The 12,422-nt window shown below is 41.0% G+C and overlaps 1 long non-coding RNA gene across 1 annotated transcript; it reads left to right on the forward strand.

Moving 5' to 3' along the window:
* Positions 1-449: 449 nt before the first annotated feature.
* Positions 450-1,698, forward strand: LOC121973263. Its single transcript, XR_006109461.1, has 3 exons — positions 450-927; positions 1,017-1,139; positions 1,537-1,698. It is a non-coding gene; the product is annotated as an uncharacterized LOC121973263 (long non-coding RNA).
* Positions 1,699-12,422: the final 10,724 nt, after the last annotated feature.

The raw sequence follows: 12,422 nt of genomic DNA on the forward strand, positions 1-12,422 counted from the left end.
AGGGCGCCTCCAGCAAGGCGACGGATAAGTAACGAATAAAGCTTTATCCTTTGCCAAATGGATACAAAGACTGGGCCGAGGGCACCCTCAATAAGCATGGAGGGCGCCTCCCATAACTTATGAAGGGCGTCTCCCATACTTATGGAGGGTGCCTCGCATCCTTTATGGAGGGCGCCTCCCATAATTATGGAGGGTGTTCTCTGCCTGTAAAATATGGTACCCAAATCTTATTTAAATAATAAGGTTATTTGAGGAATAATTTTAACAAAATTTTTAGGAATTTTTAGAAATTTTCTGGAATTTAATCGGAGCTCGTAGGACGTATTTAGAGGTGATGCACTTATGGACTCGAGAAAAGTCTGTTTGGAATATCCGAAGGTGAGAATTGATTGAGGAATGAATCTAGGGTTTAATTTACGAATTCCTGAGTTATAAAATTATTCGTGTGCCCTAGCTCCTAAACCCGCCGATCTCTTCCTCCCCGAGCCCTCTCTCTCGCGTGATTTCCTCACCAAATCGCCTTCTGTTCTCAGCGCCAAATCGCGCCGCCGAGCTCTCCTTCCCTCTCCCTCTCGCTTATCCCCGAAACCGTAGTCGGCGCCTCTCTCACAACCTTGCTTGTCGCCGATCATCGAGGCCCGACGCCACGCCAACTGCTGCTGACGCCGATCCCTTCATCCGCTGGCCTCTTCTCCTCACGTGAGCACCAAAGCCGCGGCACTTTTTCCCTCGCACGAGCATCCCTGGACATCGCCGGCCTCTCCTCACGGGAGCATCACAGCGGCGATCCCTCTCCCTCGCACGAGCACAACGGACCACAGCCGTCGATCCTCTTCTCTTCGTGTCGTGCCCTAACTGGTGAGCAAGTACATGTCTATATGATGATGTGGATTCATGGGGTAAAGGATAGGAGCTTGGGAGGGCCTGGTAAGCATGTCAAGGATGTTGATGATTGAAGGATTTGCGATTTGGGGTTTTTCGTAGTAGCCTAGGTTTTCTCACGATTTCCTTTTCAGTTTTCTGCTAGGGTAAGAACATACGGATGAGATTCAGTGTGGAATTGGATTTCTCAACGTGGATGGAGCCGTGGATGGAGCTTCGGAATCGAGTTCTTGGTGTCTCTCGCGGGGTTTAATGGGGTTTGCTCTGATCCTTAATTGGTTTGCTTGAGTTTTAAAGATCAATGGACTTTGAGCAGTTTGATTTATGAGATGAATTCCAGAGTTGATGGTTCTTCTATGTGCTTAGAATGTTGGATCAGACTTTGAATTGATGATTTAGACGTGGGATAATGATGTTTTATGGTTGATGGACAGATGGTGGTGGGAATGGTTTTGGAGTTTTCGGATTTCATTGTTAATGATATGAGTTTGATCAAGTGTTAGATTGGCTATGGTAGAAATTAGGATCAATTGAGGTAGATTATTAATTAAGATTAATTAATAATCATTTCGATTAGGGTATTTTCTAATTAGTTGGAATGTAATTTAGCTAGTTGTGACATATGTAATTAGCTAAATACAATTTGTGATGCAGGACTTTGGCTCGAGACGAGTACTACGATGCAGGAATTGTTTAGCTCGATCTACATTTAAGGCGGGTACTTCTTGCTTTGTCTCTTTAGTTCTTTGAACTTGGTGCGTGAGCTATTTTTGGATAAGGACTGTTTACCTTGACTCCACTCTTACTTTCCTGTGATTGATACTTCCACTCAAAATCTTTGAGTTACTCATTTTTATATCCATACAGTCTCTTGTTGTTGTCCATGATCAGTAGCAGATACTAGATAACATGTTTGTATGTTTTGACTGTTACTTATTTATGTACGATATTGAGCATGTTGGTTAATATATACATTTATATATATATATATATATGATGGTATTGCATTGTTCGCATCATGTCATTGCATGCATCGCATCCTCGGCCACTCGTGAGAGTGGTAGCCGGAGTTGATCACTTGTCTGTCAGCAAAACCATGACGTAGTAGCATGGTCGAGGGACCCCCATGATGTAGCTAGTTAGCTACTATCTGGTCCCCTCGGCCACTCGTGTGAGTGGTAGCTGGAGTGGTGTGTCATCGATCCGCCCTCTCGATCATACAGGGGTCATGGTGCAGAGGTGGGCGGGAGTGACCATCCGTCATACGTTGTTATTATATTTGTTTTGGCTGTTGCTATATGCTGTTATTGCTTACTTACTGCTGTTGTTCACGTATGCTGATATGCTTACTTGTGTTGAGATATATTCTCATTGTAGATGTTCAGTCATTGGAAATTTGTATATACTTTGCTTATTACCTCTGTAGTTATGAGCAGTATTGCAGCAGATTATTATCGGTTCTGACTTATTATACCTAGCCTAGGATATGGTTTCAGGTATGAGCGTTTATTTTGGTTCTATTGTAGTATCTGCTATTTCTCTTATGAGACTGTATACTGTTGACACTCTCTACTTACATGTTATGTTCATGCACTATCTCTTTCCTTACCCGCTGAGTTCCAATACTCACCACCCCACAAAATGGTTTTCTTTCGCCAGGTGATAGGTAGATGAGTCATGGATGCTTGGAGAGATGCTGGCTGCTAGACCTGGGTCCTACGTCACACTCGGGAATAGTTTCTTTTTGGGTTTTGTTATCGTTTGGATTGTATGTTAATTTTGCGTACTTTGCTTTTCAATAAGTCGATGTGAATTTTGGAGTCTAGCTTGGTGGTTGCAGGAATTTTTGTTAGTACCATTGTTGATCTTATGTTCATATTGTTTTGTGTTTTCCGCTGCGTTTACGTTGTTGTATGTTTACTTTCAGCCGTGTAGGCTTATTAAACTGCATGGTTGTTCTTATTTTGTTCCAGCCGAGTGGGCTGATTATATTAAACCGCGTGTTATGTTGTTTATATTTTGGATATATATATTCCAACCGAGTGTGGCTGAGGTATATTTTGTATGTAGTAATGCTCAGATTGTCACCCATACAAGGGAAATGTTGTCGAAATTTCTTCGGACAGGGACTCCTTTGGGGCGTGACACTGCCTGCAGCATTTAAATAGCTCCAGCCTTCCTTTGGATCTTTCGCTGCTCCGTCGCTTGGGTGATTACGACCAATCGAAATAGGGCTCATCCGAACTCAATTTTCAGTCTTCTCCTCACCCTAACCTAACTTGGTTGATCACATCAAAACATTCACGGGGTCCAACAATCTCTCCCTTTTTGATGTGCATCAACTCAAGTTTAAGTTAGGGTAATAAAAATAGTAATAATTTGCAAATAAAATATTTTAAGTATAAAGTTCGTAATAAAATAAAATTGCAACTCAAAAATAAATCGATTTAAAATTCAGATATAAATTGATTTATCAAAATTTAGACTTATAATAGAGTTAGTAAAAATTCAAAATTTTGATAAAAATTCTAACTCCCCTACTCCCCCTAAACTTGTACCTATTTCTCTTCCTTTGATCACATCAAAAAAATATGGAGATTTAAAAAAAACTTAATTTAATAACAACAAGTAAATGAAATTTAAAACAATTTCTAACTTATGGAGTTTTCCAAAAATTGATAAACATGGAAAGAAATTAAATAATTTATCTTAATTAATTTCACAAGCTTATCAATTTGTCAATTAAATATCTAATTCAATAATCGACTTCCAAGCTGTGGCGAGACACTAGTTCTTCTTAGTTATTGGATCATCAATCATTTCTAGACAAAGCCTTTTAAAGAATTTAAACATTTAATCTTTTCTGAAAGCCTTAAAAAAAATTTTAATCTAAGTAAGATTTTGGAACCCAATATAAGTTACTTCCTATTGGGTTAACTAAGAATTTGGGGGGTACATATTCTCTGGAAAATTTTCTAAGTTAACCTTGGTGATGTCTAATATACCAATTTAATTTACCATAAATTCTAAGTTTTGATTTTTGAAAGTTATTCAAGCATGCATGGTCATTTTCTAATTTTTTGATTTCTATTTTTCAATTTTTTATTTTCTAATTTTAGATTATCATACAATTGTAGAGGACATACTTTTGCTAAATTTAATTTTAATTTAGCATTTTCCTTTTCTAGTTTAACAAGATCTTTAGTAAGACTTTTAATAAATTTAAAGGATTGTTTGGGAGAGAGAGCACGTACCTCACTTACCTCAATTTCTAATGCTCTCTCTTCATCGCTGCTTTCTTCCGATGATCCTCCCCCTTCATCAATGCTCATCTTTGAGCTGATTTCATCTTCCACTTTATGGTTGGCCATTAGGGTTAGTCCTGAGAAGGCTTCAATCTCGGACTCAGAGGATGATGAATCATCTTATGTGGCCTTCAGGGTCTTGTGTTTGGAAGATGTTGGTCTTTTATACTTTTCTTTTTCCTTGTCCCTTTTTCTTCAATTTTGGGCAGTCATCCTTGATGTGCTCTTCTTTGTTACAGTTGTAGCATTGAACCTTTCTTTTGTTTCCTTCTTTGTTTGCGATTTAAATTTGTTAGACTTTTATTGAATTTCCTTACCATTAGCGCCGTTTCATTATCATCAATTGATTCTTTGGAGTCTGAATCATAGGTTCTTGCCTTCAGGGCAATATTCTGACTCAATCCTTTTCTTTGTCCTGCGCACCGAGATTCATGTAATTCGAAAGTAGAGAAAATACTTTCTAAAGTACTTACCTCGAGATCCTTGGATATATAGTAGGAGTCTACTATCTTTGTCCATTCGGGTGTGTTCTTGGGAATATATTTAACGCATACCTTTGTGTTTCTCGATTCGTTACCATTTCTTTGAGGTTTATTAGTTCAGTGATCAGCTCCTTGATTCTTCCGTGTAGTTGTGCTACTGACTCTCCTTCCATCCGGAGGTTCGTCAGTTGATTCCGGAGCACGTCCCATCTCGCAAGCTTCATTTCAGAAGTTCCTTCGTGCAGTTCCAGGAACTTCTTCCAAAGTTCTTTTGCTGAGTCGTAGCTGCCGATTCGATTAACCTCTTGGGACGGAAGAACGTTGAGAAGATGGAATTCTGCTTTACCGTTCGCCACGAAGTTGGCTTGCTCCTTCTTTGTCCACTGATATTCTTCTTTATCTTTTGGAATTGTAAAACCAGATTTCATTGTTAAAATGCAGCACCCGCCCTTCTACTAACCTTAACTTACAAGACAGACGTTACCCTCACATGTACCTTTGAATTTTTGACATTCTTACACATTATGTACGATCCAGCCTGTAGGTCTACTTTCATTTGTTCGACTGATAGGATATGACTAGGAGCCAAGCAAAGCTGCACGGTCGTGTGAATCCACACGACCGTGTCCCTTTGGCTGAGAGAGAGAGAGAGAGAGGTACATGGCCGTGTGAATCCACACGACCGTGTCCCTTTGGCCGAGGGGAAGAACTACACGACCGTGTGATTCCACATGACCGTATCACCTTGGCCGAGGAGAAGAAGTGCACGATCGTGTGAATCCACATGACCGTGTCACCTTGATAGAGAGGAAGGGGTGCACGGCCGTGTGAATTCACACGGTCGTGTAACCTTGGGCCGAGAAGAAGAGGTGCACGACTGTGTGAATCCACATGACCGTGTCACCTTGGCCGAGAGCAGGGAGTAGGGGACCGTGTGAGTCCGCACGACTATGACACGGGCCGTGCGGAGGTCACCCCTTGCTCCATAAGTGAGGTTGTTCTCCCCTGAGTACTCATCCTTGGCTTACAATTCTATCCCATTACTTGAGGAAGAGTCTTTGACACACCAATTACTACCAAATTGTAAATTCATCATAATAACCCTTTCTAGTGTTTCAGGTGGAGCGGAAATAAAGAAATACATGAGCACCAAGCTTTAACATAGCCAATTCCAAGATCTTCTTCCATTGTTCCGTCGCACGCACACACACAAAACACTGCTCCTGCTGCCTCCTCCTACTCGAGCTTTCCTTTACCTTTATCTGCAGTATAAGAAAATGCAAATCTATAAGTGAATGCTTAGTAAGTACCATCTACTCACAAAACAATGCATTTAAAGAGAATATTTTTTCTTTTTAAAAACTGATTGCGGAAAGCACAAAACTTACACTTGACCGTAATTCACGCTAAAATACATAAATTAGAATTAGATACATGACATGCATTTTTAAATAGGTTGATCATGCAAAACATCAACTCAAACCATGCTAGTAATATAATGAAAACAAGAATCTTGGCATATTATAGAGTTCATCAATGCTACCCTTTTAACTCAAGTACTCGAACTTAGGAAGTTTCCACGAAGACAATCAATGAAGTTTGAAATCTTTATATTACATAACTAGTGAAAATAGTAAAAAATTTGCTTTGGGTCCGACATTGTACCACTTTGCGCACATCCTTAATAAGATCTGAGGCAGCTAATCTCGAACCCATTAAGTTACTACTAGGCGGTCTAGGAGTCTAGGGGTGATCTAGGAGCCCACCCATGGACCTTGTGTCCAGTACATGCCTTTTAAAAGTAAAATACTTTCTTTTAACTATTGATTTCTTGTACTTGCACTTGCTTGTCATTTAAACAAACACCTTATGTGCGCTTACTTCTCCTCACACTTATAGGGAAGCATTTTAGGGCCCTTGAATCTGCTTCTTAACCCCAAAACTAAATGGGAAGCAATTCAAAATTTCCTATACATGCTCTTAATCCCCAAAACTTTAGAGGGCATCTTACATAACATGACATGCATCTTTATTAACACGTCTAACACATATCTCAACATGTATCTCCTAAATCATGCATAAAAGACATTACAAAATGCATCTTCGAAGCAACTTATACTGCAGGTGAGTAGTACTTACCTCTTTTCGCTAGATCTTACTATTATATGGTGCAGGGAAGACAATCCTCTCTTGCACGCTTTAATCTCCAAGACACCTTTCCTCGCGCAAACTACCTCCTTGGGAGAGACCCTCCCTTTAGATTCTCCCCTTGAAAAGACTTAAGACTTGGAACCCTAGGGTTCTTGGCCGAAACTTGAAAGAAGGAAGAAGAAGTTTCGGCTAGAGAAGAAGAGAAAAATGAAAATTAGGTTTTGATCTCATCCATCCCCTTTTATACTAAGTAGAAGTTGAAGCATCTCTTCACACAAAATCTACATATAATGAATTATTTTATATTGCTCAGGTGATGCTTTACCACTACCTAATGGCTACTTAAACCAATCTTAAATAAAAGGTCTTGGGTTTAATTCCTAGCCCGAGCCATTTATGAATATATTTTTATTTCTTTTCTCTTCTTCTATTTCTTTTTTGTTCTTTTGGAGGAAATGAAATTTACGGGTGTTACAATCCTTATACCTTATAAAAAGTTCATCCTCGAACTTAGAACAAGTGTGGATACTTCCGTCTTCTATCATCCTCGCGTTCCCATGTTGTCTCTTCATACTGTTGACTTTGCCACAATACTTTCACTAATGGTATCTCTTTGTTTCTCAGTTTCTTAACTTCTCGATCTATTATCTGAATAGGTCGACTTTCATAACTGAAATCCTCTTGAACCTGTACCGTCTGTGGCTCAATCACTTGCTTTGCATTAGGAACATTCTTCTTCAGCATTGAGACATAAAATACATTATAAATGGCTGACATTTCCTGCGGTAGTTCGAACTCATAAGCTACCTTGCCAACCCTTCTAGTGATCTGGTATGGCCCCACATAACGTGGACTCACTCAACTTTCCTTTCTTTCCAAAACTCATCACTCCTTTCATAGGAGCTACTTTGAGGAACACTAAGTCCCCAACCTCAAATTCTAGTGGTCTACAATGCACATCCGTATAGCTCTTCTGCCGGCTCTGAGCAGTTTCTATCTTCTGGCGAATGTTCTGAATGACTCTGGTGGTGTCCTCGATAAGATTTTTTTGGAGTCCCATTTATTTCTTTTCGCCACCTTCATACCAACATATAGGGGATATACATCTCCTCCCATATAGAGACTTATAGGGTGTCATTCCGATAGTAGCTTGATAGCTATTATTATATGTGAATTCTGCTAAGCATAGGTATCAGCACCAGCTCCCTTTAAAATCTAAGGCATAACCCCGTAGCATATCCTCCAGAACTTGATTTACTCGTTCTATTTGCCCATCTATTTAAGGATGAAATGCTGTGCTAAACCGTAGCTTAGTGCCAAGAGCTCTCTGAACACACTCCCAGAAGTATGAAGTAAAGTGACCATCTCTATCAGAAATGATGGTTTTGGGAACTCCATGCAATCTGATAACCTCTTTAACATACATTTACGCTAACTGTTCAATAGAGTAGGATGTTCTGATAGCTAGAAAATGAGCAGACTTGGTCAATCTGTCCATTATTACCCAGATAACATCGTAACCATTCGTGATTCTAGGTAGTCCTACTATGAAGTCCATAGATATATTCTCCCGCTTCCACTCTGGAATCTGGATAGGCTGCAGAACTCCGCCCAGTCTCTGATGTTCTGCTTTAACCCGTTTGCATGTCAGGCAGGTACTGACATATCTTGCAACATCTCTTTTCATTCCAGACCACTAGAAGCGTTCCTTTAAATCTTGGTACATCTTGGTGGAACCAGGATGCATTGCTTAAGGTGCTCCATGGGCTTCATCTAGGATTTTCTTTCGTAGTTCTTCTTAACTAGGGACACAGAGGCGATCACCATAATATAGTATCCCACCGTCTGATACTCGGAACTCCCCATTTTCTCCTTCCTGTATTCCCTACTTGATCTTCTGAATATTAGGATCTTCCTCTTGCCCTTTCTGTATCTCGTCAAGTAGGGTTGACACTAGTGTCAAAGTGGAGAGTTGCCCGGTAATAATTTCAAGCCCAAAATTTACTATTTCTTTCTGTAGGGGATGAGACAAAGCAGATATAGACAATAACGTTGCATAAGATTTCCTACTTAGTGCATTTGCCACTTTGTTCGCTTTCCCTCGATGATAGAGGATTTCACAGTCATAGTCTTTGACCAGCTCCAGCCATCTCCGCTGTCTCATGTTCAAGTCTTTCTGAGTGAAGAAATCCCTAAGACTCTGGTGATATGTGTAAATCTTGCACTAAACTCTGTATAAGTAATGCCTCCAAATCTTGAGAGCGAAAACTACCGGTGCTAACTCAAGGTCATGAGTAGGATAGTTCTTCTCATAATCCTTGAGTTGTCTCGAGGCATAGGCAATGACTTTGTCATTCTGCATCAGTACAACCCTGAGCCCCAATTTAGAAGCATCGCTGTAAATATCGAAGCTTTCGTTATTCTCTGGAAGAGTCAGGATTGGAGCACTGGTCAGTCTCCCTTTTAGTTCAATGAAACTCTTCTCACAATCCTCTGTCCACTCAAACTTTTTGTTTTTTCTAGTAAGTACTGTCAATGGGGAAGTGATCCTTGAGAAGTTCTCTACAAATTTCCTGTAGTAGCCTGCTAACCAAAGGAAACTCCTGATTCACTGACATTCTTAGGTCTATTCCAGTTACTCACAGCTTCTATTTTTGTCGGGTCGACCATAACCCCATCTTTGGAAATAACGTGACCTAAGAAGGATACTTGATCGAGCCAGAACTCGCACTTGGAAAACTTTGCGTACAACTGACTCTGCTGAAGAATCTTTAATACTGTCCTCAGATGTTCTGCATGTTCTTCCTGGGTTCTAGAGTATACCAAGATATCGTCTATGAAGATGATTACAAACTTGTCAAGATATGCTTTGAATACTCTGCTCATCAAATCCATAAACGTAGCAAGAGTGTTCGTCACTCCAAAAGGTATAACTACAAACTCGTAGTGCCCATACCTCGTTCAGAATGTCGTCTTCGGTACATCATCCGCTTTCACTTTCACTTGATGATATCCAGACCGCATGTCTATCTTAGAAAAGACCGTGGCTCCCTTTAACTGATCAAATAGATCGTCAATTCTCGGCAGGGGATACCTATTTTTGATGGTTACTTTGTTCAATGCTCGGTAGTCCACACACATTCACATGGACCCGTCCTTCTTCTTTACAAACAACACCGGAGCTCCCCATGGTGAGTGACTAGGGCAAATAAAACTCTTGTCAAGTAATAAGGTGCTTTTGAGATTGGATGGGTACCAGGAATGAGTTCAATCTCAAATTCAATTTCCCTATCCGGAGCTAAACCTGACAACTTATCCGGAAACACTTCCGAGTAGTCACATACGACTCTAACTTCCTCTAGCTTTTGGGCTCTTTCTTGCTGGGTGTTAACCACCTGAGCTAGAAACCCGGAACATCCATTGGCTAACATTTTCTGAGCTTTTATGGCCGATAAGAATTTCTGGATTCTCTTCTTGGATTCTCCGATAAACTCAAACTTAGGCTTTGCCTCGGGTTGGAATAGGACTCTTCGTTTACGACACTCGATGGAAGCACCATACTTGCTCAGAAAGTCTATCCCAAAAATAACATCATAGTTAGACATGTTCAACATTATCAGATCACTGTACAGTTCTCTGTTTGAAATTTTGACTAGCACCACACGTAGCCAGTGTGTAGATGTCATTATCTCTCCCGAGGGTAGTGTTGTTAAGAATTGTCCGCGTAGGACCTCCGGGGGTATCCTTATTCTTTCAGCAAATGTCATGGAGACAAATGAATGGGTTGCCCCAGTATCAAATAGCATAGTTGCATATAGACTAAAAATGCATATCCGACCTATGACAACAGTGGAGCCATTTGCTACCTCCTCTCTGGTAAGGGAGAAAACTCGAGCATTAGTAGCACTTGGTGGAGCCTCCAATCTGCCTTGACTAACATAAGGTCCTTCCAACGCGGCATGCATTCTGGTGTAACTGTGCATGCTTGTCTCCATACTGAACAGGTTGTGCTGGAGGTAGGTGGACCTTGGTCGGGCAATACTTGGCTATATGCCCCTCTTGACCGCACGTATAACAGCCACTAGTGCCCTTGCGATAGATTTCAGGATGCATCTTTCCGCACGTGGAACACGTGGCATACTTAGGCTGCTTGCTTACGGATCCTCCTTTCTTATTACTCCACTGTTTTCTCTTGGAACTCCCCTTCTAGGTTGAACCTTGGCCCAGAGTTTTCTGAGTGCCAGAACTCCCTTGACCTTTATTCTCAATCTGTACTGGCTTCTGCTGCTTGATGCTGATCAGGTAATGCTCTGTGATCAGGGCACTACTAATCAGCTCTTCTGCAGTCTGCGGTCTATTTATTCCGCCAGCTACATTCAGAGCTATCTCTGGCCTCAACATATTGAGCATTAACCTTACCTTTTCTCGTTCTGTGCTGACCAGTTCGGGGCATAAGCGAGCCAGCCTATTGAATTTCTTCACGGCTTCGTCAACTGATAAACTCCCTTGCCGGAATTCCGTGAATTCGTCATAATGTTTGTTCGTGACTCACATATGAAAGAATTCTTCAAAGAACTCAGTCTCGAAGACAGACCAGGTCATTTGATTCACTATTCTTTTTACCTTGACTCGTTCCCACCACATTCTTGCATCTCTAGTGAGGCAGAAGGAGGCACACTTTATCTTTTCTACCTCCGGCCAGTCCAGTAGCTCCATTATGCTCTCCAGGGTTTTGAACCATGCCTGAGCATCCCATGGTTCATTGGTGCCAGAGAAATTCTCTGGTTTCAGTTACTACCACTGGATGAGGTACGCTTCTTGCCTCACTACCTTTGCTGGGGCTACAGGAGTAACTTATGGGACTTCAGTTATAATAGGTGTCACCATATTGGCTTCCGGTGGAACTACCGAAGAAGCTTGTTGATTAGTAGTCAGGGTGACAATAACCTGTTGCTGCTCTACCACTTGTCTTTGCAGCTGAGTTACTAGTTCCAAAAGGTTGGGCGGTGGTGCAGACTCATTCATCTTTGATTGAAGTTCATTAACTCTTGGCTGTCTAGCAGGTCGTCCTCTGGCCATCTACATATTTACAAACTAACCAGTGAGACAATGCATCCGCCCATCATCATTCTTACTTGCTATTATTAGCACTTTCATGTATAAGGATGCTCTTCATTCTTACTTGCTATCATTAGCATTTATTAGCACTTTCATGTATATGCATGCTTAATTTTAACAACAGTTCTTACTAATCATAACAGTAATAAATGCGTAAAAGTTATGGAAAGATACTTTCTTACTTGGAAGCTGCAGGATCAATACTTGATGTGTGTGACGGAAGGATGGAACTTGCTGTGATACCAAACTGTAACACCCACCCTTCTACTAACCTTAACTTATAGGACAGACGTTACCCTCACCTGTACCTCTGAATTTTTGACATTCTTACACATTATGTACGGTCCAGCCTATAGGTCTACTTTCATTTGTTCGACTGATAGGACATGACTTGGAGCCAAGAAAAGCTGCACGGCCACGTGAATCCACACAGCCGTGTCCCCTTGGCCGAGAGAGAGAGAGAGAGAGAGGTACATGGCCGTGT

The sequence above is a fragment of the Zingiber officinale genome, chromosome 4A, assembly GCF_018446385.1.
Source record: "Zingiber officinale cultivar Zhangliang chromosome 4A, Zo_v1.1, whole genome shotgun sequence".
Taxonomy (NCBI): domain Eukaryota; kingdom Viridiplantae; phylum Streptophyta; class Magnoliopsida; order Zingiberales; family Zingiberaceae; genus Zingiber; species Zingiber officinale.